The following is a 16,694-nucleotide window of genomic DNA, read 5'->3' on the forward strand; positions in this document are numbered from 1 at the left end:
AGAACGCTTTGTACAGTCATGCACATCCCTCCTATAACAGTTTACTCATAATTTTTGGAGGTAGGGAAACATTTCATGCTCACACAATGAAAGTCAACACTTTTCCTGATTATAGACGTACAGACTCACAGGCGTGCAAACACCTCCAAAGCTTATAGTTTCAGTTCAACAATTTCAGCCACAGGTCACAAGTAACCAAACACAAAAACTCACACATTCCCTCACTAGAAGGCACGAAATTATTAATCTATCTGAGTTTGCAAATAGATAAAGAAATGAAAATGACTAACAAACTGGATTCTCCATCATCTCTCACCTAGTGGAGAACAGATTTCCGTCCTTCATCAACCAAGAACACCAAATGGTCAGAGAAGAAAAGTGAATTCTCAGTGATTGCTACCACCCACCAATGGGGAATAATTTACTGGCTGTGCATAAACCAGAAAGCAAACCATCAGGAGAGGAGAAAAACAGCAAAAGTAAAAAGAGAGTCATAAGCGTTAAAATTTCATTGTTGTTTGGTATTTGCTTTGGAAACCAAGAGAAGCCATACCTGGACTTAAACACCCCATGAGATACCCTTCTCCACCAACCCAGTGTACCTAACTCTGACAGGTAAATCGCTAGGTATCTCAGGATGGTCTCTAAAGTAAAAGCCGCTCTGATGTGTGATTCTTCTATGGTCAAGTTTACCGGTGGCTGAGCCCCGCCCCCACATTCTTCGCTTCCAGTTAGTGTCTGCTGGGCTTCATTCTCAAGTATGAGCTGACAGCCGTAGATCAGCAAATATTTTGAGCATAAAAATAAAAGGTACCAAAGCCAACAAACAGGGAAAGTAATTATAAAGTAAAAAGAGCCAATTCAGTTTACAGGTTTTTTTAAAAAATGGAGAAAAATGACTACATGTTATGTAAACATGCTCCGTGTGTTATCTCATCCACCCCTACCAGAAGCAGCTAGAAGTGATTTACTCAACAAACACAATGGCAGAGATTTCCAAATGAGGTTTAAGAGGTTGCTGAGGCAAATGCGAGCAAAGAGGTAGGCAGGTCCAAATTTTGAGGGAAGTGATTTGTTAACTAATGATATAAAACAAATCATAGAAGCCATGAAGATCTGGGGGGGGGGGGATTCCGTGTGGGACATGATCGTGGAGAAAGTGCGTTCAGAAGTATTGACCTTAGTGAGGCTAACACACGACTAGGTTTACTTCATGATTTTCTAATGCACGTCCTGAGAAAAACCAAGCGCTTAAAATAAGTCACAACTTACTTCTAAGTCACTTTTTTGTAGATGTTCGAGCCCGTATTTTCATCTAGATTCTAGATTTTTAAGATCTAGAAATACTATTACTCCTGCTGTGTAATCCATATGGGACAGTCTCTCCATTTGCCAGGCTTAGTGAAGGCTGCTGGAAGACAGGCAACGAGTGAAGTGCAAGGGAGCAATAAATAATTCTGTAAAGGCCAAAAAGCAGGAGGTGAATTAAGAAAGGCTCAGATCTGCTTAATTTAAAGTGCAGAAAAACTGGAAGGTTTTTTTCTTACATTTATAGTCAAAATCAAACATCATTACTCTTTGAAGTTTTCATTTATGGTTTGAACTTTTCTGACAGAAAACAAAGAAAAAATGCAATTCTCCTGAGTGTTTCCAGTTATCCAAAATCAGTTGGGTTTATTAAAAAAATAATTTATAGTATTGAGCATTGCTATTTGCCTTAAGAAACAAAATAATTTTTTTTTAGCTCCAACATTGTTTGGAATCATCATGTTCATTTTTCAATAACTGCTGAAAAATAAGATGATCTGTCATTGGTAGTAAAATATGGACATTAGTTTCTGGTTTGCTAAAGCTCTATCACTGGTTAGAAGTGTGCCCCCCTCATTCACTTATTTTTTCCTAATAGGACAACTTTCGGACTGTGGGGAAAATGCTAAAAATTCAACATGGCATATTATTCAAGTAGAACACTCAGGAAGCATGTATTCCAACTTCATTATTTTAAAATAAGGAAACAAAAGTGTATTTAAGACAAACAGCTAATTAGAAGACAAGTCATAAATAGGTATTTGCTTGTGGCTATCAGTCTAATAGCCTTTGAAATATATTGGTAGCTCACATTAATGGTTCAGTTCACGGGAATTAAACTATTTGGAGGAAAGAAATCTGGAAATTAAGTGGGTTGCCAAATTTATATGTCAACTGTGTCTACTAAGCTTTAAAAACAACTTTAAATCTTCCTTCTACTATGACAATAATTTCATTACAGATAAAAGTTTCAACACCAACAGCATAAGCCAGACATATTAGGAGAAAGGACACTCTTTTATATTTAACATAACTTAGTTCTCAGTACATTGTCCCTACTTGTGTCTCATTTTGCTGTTGAATAGTGTAAATTTCATCCTGAAATATCGTAAGTCTGAGCACTCACATTGAGGAACCATTGTAAGTGGGGTATTCCCTACGTAGAGAAAACAGCTCAGCAGGAGGACACAGAAGGAAGTTTCAAGTTCATGTTTTAGGATGCTCTCACAATTTCCTGGTAATCTAATTCCAGTTCATGTTCTTCAACATGGATTATCATCCCATCTTATTGATTTCCTGGGCAGCATCTTCTTTTTGTCCTCATAACCGTATCTATTTCCTGCAGCCATGAAGTCACTGTAAAGCAGTCTCCATTTTCATAGGGCAGCTGTTTTGTTCACAACCATGTCTTCATCATTTTGTAAACACTTGGCACAGAATTGGCACTCAATCAGTGTTCGTTAAATGAATGAGTGCGTCATGTTGGAAGGAAGGCACCAGATCCTGTTTCTATACAGTAAATACACATGTGTCATGGTTCCCAATTCATGGTATGTAATCATCATTTTAAACTAGAGTTTCCGGTATTTTTCTTGCTATCTTCTTTCGGGTTGTAGGCCCTCCCATGGATATTAGATTTATGGTAATGATGATGATGAAAATAGCTAATACTTAGTGCTTGAAACTCATCCAGATGCTTTGGATACATTAAAATGATCACTAGAGAAACACTGAGAGGTGGGCATTAAGATTAACTGTTTATGGAAATGAGGAAATGAGAGTACAGAGATGTTGACCGACAATCATCCTTGTGAGAAGCAGCCACAGGATTCGGACCCAGCCATCCTCGCTCCACAGTTTACTTTTCAGCCACTCTACCCTACAGGCTTTCATCACCTGGACCTACTTCAGGCAACCCTCTAGTTTCAGACTGAAGTCTACCTTTAAGTCTTCTTCTCTCCAAAACTTCCATTCTTTGGCCGAACTAGGCTCTTTTCCGCATGGTTCGTAACAGTCTTACTATTTTCCGTCACACACACGGTAAGCTTTACAACTTCCTTCATCAACTCGACTGACAACCAGACCCTTTACGTCCTGCGTCAGTTCTTGTTCCACATTAGCAAAATATATCTGTATACAGTTTGCATCACAGTCAAAGAGTGGATGTTGACATATGTCTTAGGCATAGATGGTTTTGTTGTTGGGAACCCAAACTAACGTTTGCATAGACTACTTTCCAGTAGTCTATGGACAGGAAAAATGACTGGGTCTCACAAGGAATTAAAGTTGAGAAATTAAAACACACATATTTGCATAATTCCTGTAACAACAGTGTTTCTTGAACTTGGCTTCAGGTTGAGTTGGCCAAGGTTGGGGGTGGTTATTCCCTCATCTCCCTCTCTGAAGGATTTTCATGGGTTGGCTGTGTTCCTACACCCAAGGCTACAACTCCCTATTAGGCAGCCCTTTTCCAACGGCTCTCTTTCTCCCTCTCTGGCTTCCTGTATGTAACTCCACTTTCCCCTCATCCATTCACACTAGGTGAGTGATAAATTTACTTACCATTACTGGTTATTGCATTGTCCATAGTGGTCTCCTTACATCCTACCCACACCTTCAAAATTCTCTTTATTAAACTCTCTTCAAATTACCCTTCTTGGGAATGCCTTCTCTTTCCTGGTGGCACCCTGACTGATATAAATTAACTATATCTAAAACTCTGTAGTAATCTTTCAGAAAGATCCATATGATTTTGGCACTTTGCATTGCTTGGGAAGTTTTTCGGGGGGTTATGGGGGCATTTTATTTATCTGTCCTTCCTCTGCCATTTAAGTTAAAAGCATAATGTTTAAGGACTTCTGAGGAAGAAGAAACAGACTTTTATACTTCTAGCTTCCTACTGATGTCTTCCTGAAAACTGGAGAGAAATTACAAACCTTTAAGTTGGAGTTAGAAAAACTGAATATAAACTTAGAAAGGGGGAGGGGCTAGGGGTTTACAGCAGTTACCTCCAAGATGGCTCTGACAGTCCTTGCCTCTTGTTATCTGCGTCCTTGTGTGATCTCCTTAACTGAATTAGGGCTAGTCTCTCAGACCAATGAGATACTAAAGTGTGTGACTTCTGAATCCATCACACAAGTTATTGCTACTTCTCCCTGTAGCTGCCCTGTTGTAAGGACTTTCAAGCATCCCTGTGGAGAGGTCAATCACTAGAACTACTAAAGGTTCTCACCAACAAACAGAAGCAACCTGAAAGTCATATGAATGAGTAACCTTGGAAGCAGTTAAGCCACCAGAGAGATAAATGCCTGCCACCTGCAGCCTGTAGATAATTGCATCTGACTGCAATCAATGGGACACCCCAAGCTAAACCTGTTCAGTGGAGTTGTTCCCAGATTCCTGAGCCCCAGAGACTGTGAGAGGTCATATTTGTTGTTGGAAGCCCATTACCTTTGGGATTATTTATTTATTTATTATGTTCGATTAGCCAACATATAGTACATCATTAGTTTTTGATGTAATGTTCAACGATTCATTAGTTGCGTATAACACCCACTGCTCATCACAACAAGTGCCCTCCTTAACTTTTGGGCTGATTTATTACAAGGAGTAAAGAACTAAAACAAAGCTGAATAGAAGAAGGTATACTGACTTTCATTGCAGATTATGGAAGTGAGGGGGCAGAATATATCACCCCAAAATGTGCCGTTTTTATCATGTGGTTTTGAGCTGAAGGCAATTAAGAATCAGCCGACTCAGGAAAATGTTTTCTCTCTTAACCACCTAAAAGAATTTAGATAGGGGACCTATAGCAGGAAGAGAGTAATTACCATAGATAACTTTTTATCTCAGAAAGACTTATTTGCATGGGCAGGGCAAACAACTGTTTACCAAATATGTGCTCTTGTCACCTTCCTGTGAATTTTCTTCCCCCTTGAAGCCCAGACTCCTGCCTCCTTGTTCTTAGCTCCAGCTGGCATATAAAACCTCAATTGCCTATGAATCTCATATTTTCCTGGGGCTCCAGTACATACGAAATTTGTTTTTCTCCTGTTAATCTGTCTGACGTCAATTTAATTATTAGACCAACCAAAGAAACCGAAGGGAGGAAGGGAAATAGATAGAAGTTATAGGACAAGAGGTAAAGTTCAAAGGGCTGTGACATCCAAGAGGTTCATTAGAATCAAATTTAAAAAACTGAGTTTATTCTGTGCGACACGTATTTGGGTTTCATAGGGTCTAGAGAATTTAAAGCGGGTGGGCCCAAGTTTCCAGGCAAGTCTAGAGTTGTTGAAGCCTTGCAACATAAAAGATTTTGAAGCATAAGTACAATTTTCTTTTCTTTTCTTTTCTTTTTAAAGATTTTATTTATTTATTTGACAGAGAGACAGCCAGCGAGAGAGGGAACACAGCAGGGGGCGTGGGAGAGGAAGAAGCAGGCTCCCAGCGGAGGAGCCCGGTGTGGGACACGATCCCCCAACGCCAGAATCAGGCCCTGAGCCGAAGGCAGATGCTTAACGACTGCACTGCGCTACCCAGGCGCCCCCTAAGTACAATTTTCTTGAGTTACACAAAGAAGCAATTAGCCTCATAAGACTTCAGCCATGGCTAAAGAGGAAAGAGAGAAAATCTGGGGCCAATGGAAAGCCTTTGAGTTGGAAATGCCGTGTGTGTGTGTGTGTGTGTGTGTGTGTGTGTGTGTGTGTATGCACGTGCGTGTGTGCATAAAGTAACATAAATCACAGTAGAGATATTACAAGGTCGACTCTTGCCCTCAGGATGTTACAACAATGATGTATGTAACTGTTCTTGTATAGGCATCATTTCCAAATCACGTTTAACACGTAGATCCTGGTTTCTTCCTTCTCTGGGGTTATATGTTTTATGCTTTCTGAGTAAATAATTGATTTCTTAAAGTTTTTTTTTTAAATGCATATATTTTAACAAACATCATGTGCTTACAAACACATTAGTCTTCATCTATCTCGTGAGGGTTTTCTGGGATAGTTCCAATTAAAAATATTCCATCATGTTGTTATATCATATGTTAGACCAATGTGTCTTGATTTTTTGTTTTAGAAAAAGAAGTCATTGCAGATCATTTCTTACTATGCTAAGAAGCTTAAACAGAAAAAGAACAATGTACGAAAATAGGAGAGATGTGAACAGAAGCAGCCAACTGGCATCCACACTTGGGGCTCACATGCAAATCAAGTTATTCTTTGCTTTCCAACACTTCCCAAATTCCTTTAAAACCATATTTGAAGCTGGTTAGCAACTCTATATGAAGACATCAGTGATATAAATACGGACAGCATTGTGTTGGGTAGAGCAATGCCAGGAATTGACAGGACCAGCATATAAAACCAAAGCAATTAAGTTTCCGTAAACACTTGCCATTGAATCAACACTCTTCTTTATAAACAACAGGGTAGCAAGACATAAATGACAAATTGTACATTTCCAATATATAAACCACTCTGGTTTGATGAAGCCTCAGAATTCGTTTCCCACTTTCTTTTTACAATGTGGAAGGGGGAAAAAAAGTTGCTCAGTCATTTGTGAGCTTTGTGCTTCAGAAGTCATGTGAAATTTTCTGTCTGCAAAATGTTAAAGGATTTATAGGTCAGCTCTGGTGGGCTTCCAGCTTAATACCATCTCCCACCAACAGCAACAGAAATATTCTATGGCCATAGTGAGCAATTTTTGAGTGATATTTAGTCTTCCTTTTCTACAGCCCGTTTTTCAGGTATTCATTATGAATTCTTTGGCAAGACCAGAAAATTCTGTCTCAAGAGCCTCCGATCTCTGTTATTTTTTATTTCATATCCCCACCTCAACACCTAACACAAAATAACTCATGACTACACACTTTTTACCTTATTTTGTTCCCTGTAGATACTCAACTGACCTTTCTCAGCAAAGATCTGAGGAAAACATTATTATTAAATAATAATGTCTCCTTTCTTCTAGAGAACAAAGGCAAAATCTGCAATGGGGAAAAAGAAAAAAGAAAAAGATACCAGTCAGTCATGTAGATAGAGACTTCAATATAAATGGCCATACACTCATTAATACAGACATTCCCCAAGTTTTCAGAATAACAAATCAAAAACATCTGGTTATACCTAGTTTCAGAGTGGTTTTTCTACTATCATAGATGATTTCTGTCTATGCCATCCTTCTTTGCTACTAAAGTCCTATTTATTTATTGTCATCTAGTTCAAATAACATTTGAAGCATTTCGTATTTTATTATTTAATAGATAGTATAATATGCTTTAATATACCCAGACTTTTCAGTTAGTTGTTTCACATAACTTCTGGACAAATTTCTAATACAATGCTCCCATATTACTGGTGGTTTTCCTATTGAACCAGAAGTTCCTGAAGAAAACAGAGTATCTTTTCATTCCCAGATTCTCAAAGTGCCTGGCATTTATGGTACAGTTGCCATAAACACACTGAATGTACTATGTGCAGAGACTAGGGTGCAAACTTCATAAGGTTGTGCAGTTTGTGTTCGGCTATTCTATGTGTCCTCAGTGTCTACAAGAAGGCATGATTCCTAGTAATACCTCAATAAATATTTATTGAACGATTGCAAGCATGCATGTAATAAGCCCTTATCTGGGCTATGGGGCCACTGCCCTTTCAGTGTTCTTGTTATCTGATTGTGGCTCCACTGAATCATACAGCTAATCTTTGCAACTTGTTCAACATGTAGAATTTTAAGACTGGTGAGGTCCATTGATGACGTTGTCTGGATCTTAAACTAGAAATGCATGCACAATCATGACTAGCAATCTTCACAGCCATTTGATTTGTTCTGATTGTGATGCTTTCCTGCCTTTGCCTGCTGTACATTCCTGGATCTCTTATAAGCATTTTCTTTGCACGGACTTCCTCATAGAGCAAACCTTCCCTGCAGAGTATTGTTTGAAGAGCACACCATAGAGCCAAATATCTGGTTCTCCTTCAGGACACTGAATTTTACAAACTGTGTGAACTTGGGTAAGTTATATAATGTCTTTAAGTGTCAGTTTACTTATTTGAAAAGTGAGGTTAAGAATCAATGAGTACCTCATCCTATTGTCACAATGTTAAATAAGAGATTATGTGTGGTCTTACCTTAACACCATCCATTACCATCTAAAAGCAAATGCTTGTTATTTCATGCTTTTAATAAGGAGATTAATAAACTTAGACATACATACAAATGTAAGATAATATTAATAATTCAGATCATTCCCATAAACTTCTTGTAGTAAGGTGAAGAGAAACTATTTTTCATGTAGGACTGATTACCATGTAGTTACATAGATTCTAAAGTACCAAAAGAGGTATCTTCTAGTTCAGAAACTATATGACACTGCTACCAAAATAATCATACTCAAACAGGCAGTGGCCCTCTGTCTCTCTTCTAATTGAAGGCAGGCTAGTTTCAAATTTTACTTTGGGGAGTCACCAGGCATTTCCTGGATTGTCCTAAATCAGGTAAGTATATACACGAATCTGTTTGTGTATTCCATTATATTACTTTGGTCCTTATCTGTACTTGTGCCTCTAGTAGTTTGTCTTAATTACTACAGCATTATAGTAATCTTGCTATCTGAGAGTATAAGTCCTCCAGCTTTGTTTGTCTTCAATATTTTCATCAGTGTTGAGTCAAGCTTCTAGAAGAAAATAGCTTCATGACTCATGACTTTGAGATGATGGAAATTTCTTAAATAGGATCTCTCTCACACGCACACACACACAAACCATAAAGAAGAAAAGACAAACCAGACATATTTAAATCGAGAACTTTTGTTTAACAAAAGATACAATTAAGAGTTCAAAAAATAAGGCACAGACTAAGAGAAGATATTTGGCAAATACTTCATATCAAGACCATATAGAGAATTCGTACATATCAATCATAATGACAATGAAAGAGACAGTCAACCTAATAATAACAGTAAGCAAAAGATTTGACAGAGACTTCACGAAAGATAATATAAAAAAATGATGTCAAAGTTGCTGATAAACACATAAAAATGTGTTCACAGCGAATACCTTTTCAATGGGAAAAAACTGAGAACTTTTCCCCTAAGGTCAGGAACTTAACAGGGATGCCCACTCTTACCACTGTTGTTCAATATAGTACTAGAAGTCCTATCCTTGGCAATCAGACAACAAAAAGAAATAAAAAGCATTCAAATTGGCAAAGAGTCAACTCTCACTCTTCCCAGATGACATGATACTTTATGGGGAAAACCCAAAAGACTCCACCCCAAAATTGCTGGAACTCATACAGCATTTCAGCAACACAGCAAGATATAAAATCAACGCACAAAAATTGGTTGCATTTCTATACACTAACAATGAGACTGAAGAAGGAGAAATTATGGAGTCGATCTCATTTACAATTGCACCAAAAACCATGAGATACCTAGGAATAAATCTAACCAAAGAGGTAAAGGATCTGTACTCTGAAAACTACAGAGCACTTATAAAAGAAGACACAAAGAGATGGGAAAACATTCCATGCTCATGGATTAGAAGAATAAATATTGTTAAAATGCCTATGCAACTCAGAGCAATCTACACATTCAATGCAATCCCTATCAAAATACCATGGACAATTTCCACAGAGCTGAAGCAAAAAATCCTAAAATTTGTATGAAACCAGAAAAAAACACTGAATAGTCAATGTTGAAAAAGAAAACCAATGCTGGCGGCATCACAATGCCTGATTTCAAGCTATATTACAAAGTTGTGATCATCAAGATAGCATGGTACTGGCACGAAAACAGACACATAGATCAATGGAACAGAAGAAAGATCCCAGAAATGGACCTTCAACCCTATGGTCAACTAATCTTCAACAAAGCAGGAAAGAATATCCAATGGAAAAAGAATGTCTCTTCAATAAATGGTGCTGGGAAAATTGGACAACCACATGTAGAAGAATGAAACTGGACCATTCTCTTACACCATACACAAAGATAAACTCAAAATGGATGAAAGACCTAAATGTGAAACAGGAATCCATCAAAATCCTAGAGGAGAACACAGGCAGTAACCTCTTCAACCTCAGCCGCAGCAACTTCTTGCTAGACAGGTCTCCAAAGGCAAAGGGAATAAAAGCAAAAATGAACTATTGGAACTTCATCAAGATAAAAAGCTTCTGCACCACAAAGGAAACAGTCAACACAACTAAAAGGCAGCCTACGGAATGAGAGACAATATTCACAAATGACATATCAGATAAAGAAAGGGCTAGTATCCAAGATCTATAAAGAACTTAACATACTCAGCACCCAAAAAACAAATAATCCAGTCAAGAAATGGGCAGAAGACATGAACAGACATTTCTCCAAAGAAGACATGCAAATGGCCAACAGACACATGAAAAAATACCCAACATAACTTGTCAACAGGGAAATAGAAATCAAACCCACAATTAGATACCACCTCATACCAGTTAGAATGGCTAAAATTAACAAGTTAGGAATCAACAAATGTTAGCGAGGATGCAGAGAAAGGGGAGCCCTCCTACACTGTTGGTGGGAATGCGAGCTAGTACAGCCGCTCTGGAAAAACAGTATGGATGTTCCTCAGGAAGTTAAAAATAGAGCTACCCTACAACCCAGCATTTGCACTACTAGGTATTTACCCTAAAGATACAGAAGTAGTGAAATGAAGAGGCACCTGCACCCCAATATTCATAGCAGCAATGTCTACAATAGCCAATTGCAGAAGGAACTGAGACGTCCTTTGGCAGATGGATGGATAAAGAAGATGTGGTATATATATATACAATGGAATATTACTCAGCCATCAGAAATGATGAATACTTACTGTTTACATGGACATGGATGGAACTGGAGGGGATTATGCTGAGTGAAATAAGTCAATCAGAGAAAGACAATTATCATATGGTTTCACCCATATGTGGAATATAAGAAATAGTGCAGAGGACCATAACGGAAGGGAGGGAAAACTGGATTGCAAGAAATCAGAGGAGGAGACAAACCATGAGAGACTCTTAACTATGGGAAAAAACTGAGGGTTGCTGAAAGGGAGGTAGGTGGGGAGATGGGGTATTTGGGTGATGGGCATTAAGAAGGGCACAGGATGGGATGAGCACTGGGTATTAAACACAACTGATGAATTGCTGAACAGAACATCTGAACTAATGATGTACTTGTGTTGGCTAGTTGAATTTAATTTTTAAAAAAGTATTGCAAGGGTGGAGGAGCCTGAGTGGTTCAGCCTGTTAAGTGTCTGCATTCTGCTCAGGTCATGATCTCAGGGTCCTGGGATTAAGCCCTGCATCAGGCTCTCTGCTCAGCAGCGAATCTGCTTCTCCCTCTCCCTCTGTGATCTCTCTCTTTCATTCTCTCTCAAATAAGTAAATAAAAATATTTTAAAAATTAATTAATTAACTTAAAAAAACCGAAAAATAAAATATGTTAAAACAAATTAAAAACTGTTGATAAAATACCATTACAAAAACATAATGGATAATTTTTTTCTTGAAGCTGAGAATATCAAGTATGGGTGAGGATATAAAGTAGCTGGAAGTATAAAAGTATAAATTTCTAGAACTTTTTTGGAAAAAAAATTTGATAGTACCTACTAAAACACATGTATACCATATGACCCAATAATTTCACTCTTGGGTATCTATCCAAAAAAAGTGAATAATAATATGCACTAAAAGACCCATGGACAAAATGTTTATGTAAGTTTTATACATAAATAGATCTAAACTGCAAATGAATGAAATGTTCATTGATAACAGAAAGGGTAAATAAATTATGTTGTCTACGTACAGTAGAATATTGCATAGGTATTAACAAAAATAAACTTTGCATATGCAATATGAGTGCATCTCCTAAGTATAATATGAAGGGGAAGAGGTTAAACACCAAAAATACATATTCCACCTATATGAAATTTCAAATTGATAAAATTAGCCCTCAGTTATGGGAATCAGAATGGTTTTTACTCCTGGGACTTACTGACTGAACAGGGGAATGAATGATCCTCTTGGTTGCTCTGGTTGTGTTTGCCCACGTATATACATATTCACAAATTTATCAATTTGTATACCTAAAATTTATGGACTTCAGTAAATGTAATTTTTATCTTAGTGTTTTTTTAATTGACAAATTCACAGAAGCAAAGAAGAAAAAAAAGGCTGATGATATATTCCTTACAGAGTATATTCTTATGACTTCTTTGGTTCAGGCATGGAAGGGACTTAATGTAAATGCTTTCTGGGAAGGTCTTGGTCTAACCAGTTAATATGTGAGAATGCCTTCCCAAGGGCATGCTAGAAGGCAGTAATCAAGTCTCAGTTTTCTCCTTCATTCTTGATCTTTCCTCCTGCTAAACATTTAACTTGCAAATATCCATGTTCTGCTCATATATTAAGATGAAATACAATTGAAAAACAGGAATGTGAGGAAAATAAATTTAAATAATCAGTGCATCAAGTTTCTGGTATTATTATCTGAAAATATTTAAAGACTTTTGGCTTAAAATTGCCTGTTGCATGTGAAATAATTGTGATAAGTAAGTACTGATACTGAAGTCAGTTAGGTGATGTTTCTGCTGCTCCCATAATACTTCTGTTCAGAAAAGCTGCCCTTCCCTGAGTATATGCATCTATAATTCTTTGGTTAAAATGACCTGCTTGGTTCCTAGGTTTGCAGTCCCCCAAGCAATGAAGGATCATTCAGACCATTCTGGAGGCTTAGTCCTAGTCCAGGCCCTGGGACCAATCCTGTTCTAATTCTCTAGTGAAGATGCCTCAGTCTGCGTGCCCAGAACCTCTCACCCTGGACCCATTTATTTTTCCATGCTGACAACTTCTATTCTACCTCTGAGTCATGGTTTCCAATTCTAATCTCTATGTCTGCACCTTCGTGCAGGATTAGTTCTGCAGGATTCCCTGTGCCAAAATCCCTGCCTATTGCCTGTCGTTTCCATTCCTTCAGCCTGACCCTCAAACCCTATCTCCGAGGACTAGCCCAGACCCCAAAGTCCATACTTCATAATAATACTTGGCCAACAGAGATACCTTCATAATGACCTGGATTCAGTCCTCATTCAAAACGGCTTGATATACTACTGCTGCCCGAGTGTTAATCTTTACCTTCATGTTTTGATTCAGTTGCTCCAAGTGTATGTTTGATTCTTTTTTTGTTTTTTAAAGATTTTATTTATTTATTCGACAGAGATAGAGACAGCCAGCGAGAGAGGGAACACAAGCAGGGGGAGTGGGAGAGGAAGAAGCAGGCTTATAGCGGAGGAGCCTGATGTGGGGCTCGATCCCAGAACGCGGGGATCACGCCCTGAGCCGAAGGCAGACGCTTAACCGCTGTGCCACCCAGGCGCCCATGTATGTTTGATTCTTAAATCAACACAGGTATCCTCCTATCTTCCTTACAGTCCCTGTTCTCTGAGGAGTTTTGGGCTGGGCGTGCACATTTTACCTGTTCAGGAACCTCAAGCCGAAACTTGGACTCACAGAGCTCAGGGCTCTATTTTAGCACTTACCCTCCAGCTTAGCTGCCCTTAACTTTGGGTTTGTCCTTACTTTGTCCTTAACTCTGCTAAGTAAAACAGGTCAGACAAAGAAGGACAAATAATTCATTATCTCACTTTTATGTAAAATCTAAACACCAAAACAAACAAAACAAAACCTAAAGTCATAGATGCAGAGAACGGATTGGTGGTTGCCAGAGGGGGGGTGGTGAGGGGCAGGTTGGGAGGGTGAAACGAGTGAAGGGGATTAAGAAGTACAAATTTCCAGATATAAAATAAATAAGTCTGAGGAAATATAGTTAATAATACTGTATTAACTTTGTAAGCTGACTTACTGAGGTGACAATTTTACAATGTATACTAATGTCGAATCATTATGTTGTATACCTGAAACCAATATAATATTGTATGTCAATTATATATCAATCAATAAATAGAAGATATTTAGCACAGAGCCACCAAGGAGCTTTAGCTAGTTATTAATAAATTATATGTACTGAAAAAAAAATCAAAGGTCTTTGGAGGAACCAAAAATGCTAAGGTAACTATAATCCCCATTGACACTAATTGTCTTGTAATCATTCCCAAGAGTTGTGATAGTCAAATTGTGCTTGCTTTCAGTTCTTGCATAAGATTCAAATCCTGTCATTAAATCATCACTACACAGGATTGTATCAAATTCTTTATGCATCTTATATCACAAAATAATGATTTCTTACCCATTTATGACAGAAGAAAGATACTATAATTGTATGTAAAATTTATAGGGTGTATTTATATATTTACAATAATATGGGCAGTACTGTATGTTTTCAAAGGACTTCTATCAGAATTAATTAAATTCCATTTATAAAATATGATACACTTTAAACTTGGATTATGAAGCTCATTAAGCGGATTGCAGCATTCTGGGGAAAAAAAATTAAACTCCAAAGAGCAGGTTGTGTTATGTATTCCTGATAGGCCATTTGTATCTCCAATATATTGGATTTCATTCTAAACAAAAGGAAGTTGATTTTCAGAGAACTTGTGTATTTGCCAGCATCATAGGTAACTGGAGAACCTAAGATAGAACAGTAGTATTTTAACTCCAGGACCATTATGAGTTTTATTATATCACACTATAGTGAATTAATAGATTATGTGTGTGTGCATGTGTGTGTCTGAATTAACCAATTATTTCAACTGTACAAAAGCTAATTCATTTATTAAATATTTATTAAATACTATTATATATCAGGTACACTTAGAAATAAAATTAGATTTATGTCATCTTAAAAAAAATTCTAAAGATTTCAATTGACTTCAATTTTGGAGCACAAATCCTATGGTTATTCATGAAAAAAATCCTAAAAATGGCTTGGCGTTTGCGTTAAAATATGCATAAGTAATAATAAAACTCTTTGTGTTAAAATATGCATAAGTTATAATAAAATAATAAGTATAATAATTGAAATTCTGGGAAAAATAAGATACAATATTTTATATAAATTGGGTATAAATTTAAGTACTTAATTTGGATATAAGGAAAAAAATACTTGAAAGACAAAATCTGAATTGTTAATGCCAGTTGTTCGGTGTGAAATGGGTAACTGTTTTTATTTCTTAAAGCTTTTATAACATCTTTTTGTGGTATAATTAAGGTACATGTTAGTGTATACTCAAGAAAGCATTGTAACCATTAAGACAATGAGCATACACACCACCACCCCATATTTCCAGTCAGAAACAAAAGTTATAGACAGCTTCATAATGGGGACCAACTTGAATAATAACATTTCAGGGTGGGTGGGTATAAACAGTAATGTGTGTATGATAAATATATGTCAATCTACTATATTGCAGAAGATTTTTTATTTTATTTTTTCTTCCATTAATTCAGGGGGAAAATATCTGTTTTACTAGATTTTTTGAGGATTGAGTAAAGAAATGAGGATTGAGTAAAAGAATGGAATTCATATTTCATCATCTATGTTGCTCTATTACTATAAATCTGAAGGTTTTGGGGTATGTGACATTTTGGAAGGAGAAGCAAAGAAAGGGAAAGAAAGAGTTGGGGGACAAAAGAGTGGTAAAGAGGAGATTGTTTGTACAGAAATCCCTTCTTTGGCAGTGGGCAGGAGAAGCTTGAGAGCAACGGCGAATCATATCAGGTGTATTATTGTTATCTTTTAACATGAGCCACAAATCATTTAACCTGTTCTTTGAAATTTTTCTTTAAAATAAAAACTAAACTGTTCGTTTTTAATGCTTTCCACTCAGCAGAATGAATTCAGAAATAACTGTGACAGATTGTTAAAAGAAGGTGCTAACCAAATTTAATAACCTATACTTAATAAATTTAATACCTTGGAGTTGGCAACCTTATCAAACAGAAATAAAGGAGAGGATATATTAGCTCTGATTTGCCTGACTCACAATGACAACCATTCTTGGCAGAGTGATCATATACACAGAGTATCTCTAGTCATGTATATAAATTACCAGGACTATGATCACGTGTCTTCTCCATAGGCAATAGAGAACTCAAATATAATCTTGTGTTTTTATATTAGTTTCCTGGTGTTACTGTAACAAATTACTATAAATTCAGTGTCTTAAAACAACGCAAATTTATTATCATACAGTTCTGGAGATCAAAAGTCCAAATGCGTCTCACTGAGTGGGCTAAAATCAAGACTCAACAAGGAGGCACAAGGGGAGAATCCATTTCCTTGTCTTTTTCTACTTCCAGAGACTGTCCACATTCTTTGGCTCATGTTCCCTTCCTCTGTCTTCAAAGACAGCAACGATAGGTCCAGTCTTTCTCATGATCCATCACTGACATTGGTTCCCTTTTCCACA

Source organism: Ursus americanus, chromosome 29, assembly GCF_024610735.1.
Source record: "Ursus americanus isolate L20-20 chromosome 29, mUrsAme1.1.p, whole genome shotgun sequence".
Lineage (NCBI taxonomy): Eukaryota > Metazoa > Chordata > Mammalia > Carnivora > Ursidae > Ursus > Ursus americanus.